Genomic DNA, 6403 nt, shown 5'->3' with positions numbered 1-6403 from the left:
GCATTGTCGCGTAACAAAATTACTTGCTGCGTCTTCTGGTCCATTTTGGTCGTTTTTCAATCAATGCATGGTTCAAATTGATCATTTGTTGTACATAGCGATTAGTATTAGCAGTTTCACTAGGTTTTAAAAAAATTTACCACACACTTCTGATCTCACCAAACACAGAGCATTGCCTTCTTACCGATTCGATCTGTTTTTGCAGTCGATGTTGATAGCCAAGAAGAAAATGCCAAATTTTTTAAAAAATAATCTTTCTGATTATTCTAAAATGCCATGATTGAAATCTTATTAAGCTTTATTAGCGGTTTTGAAATTATCTATAGACATGCAGATCCAGCTTCTCAGCAAAAAGTTAAAGAAATATGGGCCATTTTCGGGCATTGACAGCTAAAATTATTCAATTACTTGTTAATTCAGTGAATTAATGCAAAAAGAAAAGATAATTAAAAACAAAAAGTAAACAAACAAGACTAGCAAGTCAATACAAGGCCAGTTGTGGCATGCCACAAAGTAATCACCGTCAAATCAAAGACAATTAGTTGGTAGTAGCTGTGCAGCAGGAAGGCGTAGGAGAGCAACGAGCGGCTAAGCAACACTAAAGCAGTGGATTAAAATAAGTAATGCAGAATAGTAGGTATAGTAGATAAACTAATCACATAAGTCGAGGAGAATTATATGCTACAGAAGATAGAGCTAGTAGCTGAAAGAACAAGTATAAATCAAGAAATTTTTTGCAATTTTGTTTAATTTTTTTATTTCTCAAATCAAAAATGTTTGTATACCCATTAATTGTTGTTATGAAACACTGTAGTTAAGCGCTCAGATCTTACTTCCACCAACAACATAAAACTAAAGTTGAAACAACACCAACAACGTTGGAGGAAGATTTCACGGCCGCAGGTGAACATATGCCAAAAATATAAAATAATAGAGTGATTACAATATGGAAGATAAAAATAAGTGGGCGGTATTGATAAATCACGCCACAAGCAACGGAAGTATCTACAAATCAAGTGCAGCAAAAACAATAGCAACAATCAAGGAGAAAATCTCACTGTAATGGAATGAGTAGGACAACTGCGTGTGACATAGTGAGCAATCAAAGAAATGCCGCTGGTGGAGATTTGTCAAACTGCTGATGGCAAGTTAAAATGTGGGCGATTCCGAAGCTCTGGACGGGATATACATACATATAATTTGTTGGAGAATATGTCAGCGACTTTTACAATTTTTTATCAGAATTGATTGGATGAGTTGTGGGATAGCAAAATGGTTGCCATGATATCCAGAATTAAACACAAAGTGAAATCACTGTTATGTCGGCTATTCAAAGGGGTTCGGACCTCATTATAGTCGGGAGCCCTTTAAAGTAGCATTACTGACTGAATTGAAAAAATTAAATTACTGAATTAAAAGGTCGACATAATTTTAATTTTGTGGAGGTTGTTTCGAAGGTTACAGCTGTTTGAATGCCGAAAGAAGTTATATCCTCTAATTCTTTCTCATCGCTAAAACACTGTATTCCTCTTATTCCGAAGAAGGGAACCTGTAGCCAACAGCAGGCCCTTTAGCTATGAATAATATCTGTATAAGTCAGCAGGGGTACCAAAGGTATTTAAAACAACTCACTCCCTTCGTTTCTAAATCTTTTCCCATGTAACCCTCCACAATACCAAATGTCTAATTATGCCTTACTGCGCTTTTAGTTTGTTGTAATCTTAAATACTTCCAAGCTATGTACTCTGTTCTTTCGCTTTCTTTTGAAGACATTTTAGTAACTGTTTTCAGAAGCTTCCGCCACTTTGAAGCACCGACTTTAATACGGAAATCGCTTGCTTAAACGGACATTGGCCTGCTGCAGTGTTGTTGTTATTTGATATGTATTTATGTTGCTTGTTCCTGTTTTTTTCTCGCTTGAATTTTCTGCTGATTCCACTTGTCAGCTGGCATTCGAAGCAGCTTACCGTCATCGTTGTCGTCGCAAATTACGCAATTATTTTTTGCGGTCGGTGGTCGGCGGATTGACGTTCGGCATTTGGCCATCAGCTAGCGATTCAGACGGCCAGAGCGTTGCATATCTCAGCCGGCAACTTGTTGCAGCAGCAATGACAACACTTGTCGGAGTCAGAGAGCAACTGGCGGATACGGAGTCCAATTACCAGTCAGCGAGTGCGAGTCAATCAGACAGTTAGCCAGCCAGGCAGCTGTTGAGCCAACCAGTCGGTTAACAGCCAATCATGACGCTGGAATGTCAATCGCTGACATGACCGCTATTTCTTGAACGGCAGCTTTTTTCCGCATTTTCAGGCACATTAAATATATGTATTTATGTGTATGTGTTTGTATTTATGCCAGTAGCTGATCTTGCCTCTGTCAAATGTTTATTTATTGTGGAAATTGATCCGCTCCGCTTATTATTATTATTCTTATTATCATTATTATATTAAATGTACCCACGCCTGTTATTATACATTTCATTTTGGTGTTCTCAGCTTCGCCACGCATATTCGTGCATGTGGCACGGGTGACTTTTTGGTTGCGTGCAACTTGCACGGTCGTTCACTTGTCTTATTTCTTTTTTCTCCTTCTATTATGTTCTGTTTATTTGCCAAACTTCTATCACTTACGCAATTATTATGCTTAGGTTTTGTTTGTGTTTTTGTGCTCGTGTAAACTAGTGCGTATTATGCCAAAAAAGACTTAATGATGGGTCATTAGCACGGCATAAAAGGTAGCAGCCGGTCTGTCTACCTTCCTTTCTTCGCCGTTCGTAGCCAGCTTTTTTCATATTCATGAATTTCGGTACACTGCGGAGATTAACTAACTGCAAGCTTAGTTTAGATTATCAGCACAAGCTTCATTTGAGACGAATTTTTTAACCGCAAAATCATTCGCCATAGACAGAAATAGTTAGAAATCGATTGATGCCAAGTGCGGTCTATAAGGTGGTTGCATAAGCACCTCCTAACCAAGCTCCGGGGGCTTCTAGCGAGTCACTATCAATATGTGTGGCCTGCTGTTATCGTGGCCGCTCTACGCGATTGCTTACTTCAATCGGTACAAATATTGAGATTCAAATGAAGAGTTTACCGCCAGGTAGAGCAATTCATTGTAGATTATTCTTTAAAAATTCTACCTAACATGTACCAAGAACATTTTGACTAGCAATTCTGGTTGGCACTGCGGTTCGCTTGCTATTGCCGTTAGTGATCCACTTTTCATTACTAGTAGCCTCTTTGGAAATTAATAAAATTTTTCTGATACAACAGCGATTAGCAAATGTAAACTCGATTTACGAGGGTTTGAACGCGTCTACTCGTGTGCCACCAAAATTTCGAGTTTTTTTTTGGATCTAGTCTTATTATAATTCCCATCGATAATAGTCTCTCGGATTATATCTAATACTGGAATCGTGATTATCTGCTATATGTCATGTCGGGTGTTCGTTTTCATTCTAAAGACTGCCTTGATCTGCATTGCTTTTCTGCAATTTTTAATAACTAGTAAGAAGGTTTTCCTACACAATATATTATTTTCAGTGTAGATCCATCCATTCACATATGCAGTACAACTTTTTTTCAGAATTCGCTGAAACGCTCACAAAAAATGTGCAGTTATAAAAGGGCGATAAAGGTGTACTCGTATTATTTGCTTAACTTGTTTGCTTTGTTTTCATTATAAATAGCTTTTTTTTATTTGAGGGTTATTTGTCTATGCCGTTTCTCTAAGGCTGTAAATTCAAGTTCGACGGCAATTGCAAGTTCACTGCCTTTGTAGATATATTCAAGTGTCAGTTATGTAATATTACCTTATATGTATGTATGTAATGATTGGAAAAAATTTAAAGGAAAAAACTGAAAAAGTTTCATTGTAACATGTATAATCTTTTAAAACGATTTTTTATGCATTTGGAAGCTTTTACGATCAATAAAATTAGTAAAACAGCTTGCCACATCATCTTGAACATAGATTAGGTGAAGTTAGTGTGGTAGGTTCGTGATTAGAGATCGTGTTTCAGAGCAATATCTTAAAAACCGAGGGACTAGTTCACATACTATATATGTATTCTGACAGACGGACATAGCTAAATTGTAGTTGGGAATATGAAGAGATCCGTACAAGGACTCGCCTCTCTGCTCCTTCAACTGCACACCTAAAAACTTGGGTCACGGCTCGCAGCGACTTTGGCTTTGTTCACATACCGATGAGGGTTTTGTTAATGGGGAGAAGTCGCTGGAGAAGAGGCACATGGATGTGTTGAAGCTAAGAGCGACAGTTATAGGGGAGTTTTCTGTAAGGAGCTATCCGACAATCTTAGCTTTAGGCTCCTGGATTTGCAATGGAAAGGCTGATTTCAAGCTGGCTGTAGAGAAACTACTACGATGTGCAGCCTGTTTTAGGGAGTTGAGCGATCACCCCGATAGCAGAGTTGCAATACCAACGCTAAGCTTGCTAACTATGCACTCCAAGTTAGTCAGGCACTGTCTGTTCTAACTAAAAATTGCATTAAGCTACTTCATCATAATACTTGTTTGGCTGGCAACCGCAAAACCGACGAGCTAGTCAAAAGGGGCACCCGTGCACTGCAATATCCTTCTGGCTTAGAGTAGAACTCTTACCAAAGAAGAACTTACCAAAGTTCATCTTGCCGCAATAGTAGGGGCCCTTACGGAACGTTGGCTACTAAGCTCAAGCCGGGCTTTGTCGATTTGTAAGGGTCTTATGACTTACTAAATGATATCACTGTTGGGGCCAACCTCTAAAATTAAGTAGATTAGGTGGAGAAATATCTAAGGATAAAGTACCTAAACTATATATGTATTTCATTTTAATTAAAAAAAAAAAAATATTGAATCGCAAGAAAAAAATTATAGTTTTCTGAAATATTTTGCAATTATTGCTAATTTTGCTAAGCTTATGCATAAACAACAACAAAAAAACTTTACTTATCTAGCCATCTACTTTGAAAGGCAACAAGCCTGCCTTCCTAATAGTAAACAATAAATTCAAAACTCAAATTTAATTACTTCATTACGACTTGATGTGCTAACAAAGTAGGAAGCGCGATAAAATTAATGATGGTGATTAACCGACAGTTAAGCCAACTTAAAGAAACTCAAATAAAACAGTTTACGCTGAGTTGGTTGAACCAAAACAAAAGCATTAAAACAAAGTATTGAGGATAAAAAGGAAAATAAGTGAGTCTTTCTAAGCAAAATGGAATTCGGCGAGTTTGAAATTTGACATTTTTTATTTTTGCTTGTGGCCAAAAAATGGTAAAACTTTGTTCACAATTTCAAAATTCTTAATTTATTCTTCAAAACTTATGTCGTACCCTTCAAGGTAAACCCCCTTTTTCACAACACACAGTATTTTGAAACTATGAAGAAGTCCTACAATTTTTTGCCCATATTTGAATTAAAAATAAATAATTATTTAATTTGTAGCGCATTAAAATTTCGGCGATTGCTGCTGTTACAATATACCGGAAAATTGATAAAGCTGAATATCTTAATATCTACACAATTTTAAGGTCACCATATTTTTTGCCTTTTTTGTAATGCTTCTTCAACTGCTACACCGGCGTTTGGTGTATCATTTTATTTGCGGTTTTTCGATTTTTATTTTGACATTACATTCTTCATTTTTCATTTCATTTGTCATAATTTGTAATATTTGACGGTTCTGCGGTTTTAATTGAAATTCTCTGTTTTTTCTCCGAAGCACTTTAGTGGTTTCAGAAATATTTGGGTCAGTTAAGAGGGGCAAATAGCTGGATAATTCGAAGAAAAATGTAGGTAACAGGTGATATTGTAGTGATATTGTTTAATGTATGTATGTATATGGGTTATGTAAAACTTCGATAAATTCATTGTAAGCAAACAAATTTAATGATTACTTCGATTACCTCGAAAATATCTGAGTAATCGTATGGAACGTTTAGAGAACCACCGTTACTCCATTTTAATGCTGATCAAATATAAACCTAAAAAATAAAACCTTTTAATAAAATACATACTTTAAAAAATAATAGCTAAATACCACAACATTTACAACGTCCGCGCGCCTAGTATACTGAAGATGTTTAAATAAGATCTTTTTAAGAATAGAGTTGCCAACTTTCATTAACAGTTCATCAAAGGAAAATATTATAAAATAAAAAGTTTATCAACGCCTGCTGAAAATTAATTAATTGGGAAGACTTTATTTAGCAGTTTCTTTAAAGAGTTGCCACCTATTATAAGAAGTTATACTGTGTTATAGTGTAAATTAATGTTTAAAAATTTAAAATTTACTTTGAAATAGTAATTCAATAGATAAAAAATTACACATACAAAATTATACATATATATTTATATATTTCTATATAGCCATAAAGATTTTAGTACAAAATTAACAT

The sequence above is a fragment of the Bactrocera dorsalis genome, unplaced genomic scaffold (genome assembly GCF_023373825.1).
Source record: "Bactrocera dorsalis isolate Fly_Bdor unplaced genomic scaffold, ASM2337382v1 BdCtg046, whole genome shotgun sequence".
Classification (NCBI taxonomy): Eukaryota; Metazoa; Arthropoda; class Insecta; order Diptera; family Tephritidae; genus Bactrocera; species Bactrocera dorsalis.
This window is presented reverse-complemented; position numbering follows the sequence as displayed.